The sequence below is a fragment of the Octopus bimaculoides genome, chromosome 12, assembly GCF_001194135.2.
Source record: "Octopus bimaculoides isolate UCB-OBI-ISO-001 chromosome 12, ASM119413v2, whole genome shotgun sequence".
Classification (NCBI taxonomy): domain Eukaryota; kingdom Metazoa; phylum Mollusca; class Cephalopoda; order Octopoda; family Octopodidae; genus Octopus; species Octopus bimaculoides.
In genome coordinates, this window is record NC_068992.1 from 36,103,946 (window position 1) to 36,104,785 (window position 840).

An 840-nucleotide genomic window follows, 5' to 3' on the forward strand; every position below is an offset into this window, starting at 1 on the left:
ACACACACACACACACATGCAAAAATACACACACATACATGCATACACATACTTACATGCATGCATGCATACATACAAACAGACATACATACGTGCATGCATAAATACACGTGTTTGTGCACACACACTGACCTACACACATGCACACAAACAAACGAAAAGAACGCTGCTTGAATAACGGACAGAGTCAACGACTATTGAAAAGGTTGCAAAACGCAACGAAAATTTTAGGGGAAATGAATAAGTAAATGAGTGGAAATTTTACCGGTGAGTGCGTTAAATAATAAGGCACTAAAAGAGAATGACTCTCCCTAGACACAACAAAATATGCTTCAACACACGAACTCACATAAAGAATCTTACAAACCAAATCCCAAAACGAAGTAAACTTTGAAGTTCCGTGTGGGCTGGTACTTTGGAGAAAATAAAGAAAATCCCGAACGCAGAATTGCTGTGGAAACAGCTCAGAAGATCAGGTAAACTCTCTTAGAAAACGAAAGAAAAGAAAAAAAAGTGGCCAGGAAGCCGTAACAGCGAATCAAACCTGGGATCTCTCAAATATAAAAATCATTTATCACTATCATTAGTTTTTAAATTCTAACTTCAGCAGTAATGCTTAAGTTTTTCTTTCTGTTTGTCCTTTACTTTTCCAGGTTCGATGCTTCAGAATATTCTAGCACTCTGAGCCTGCATTTTTCATTCTAGTTCACTTGTTTTTTTACCACGCATTGCTTCTATTATTATAATCTTCTATATATATATAAAATTGAGAATGCATGTGTGTGTGTGTGTGTGTGTGTGTGTGTGTGTGTGTGTGTGTGTGTGTGTGTGTGTGTGTGT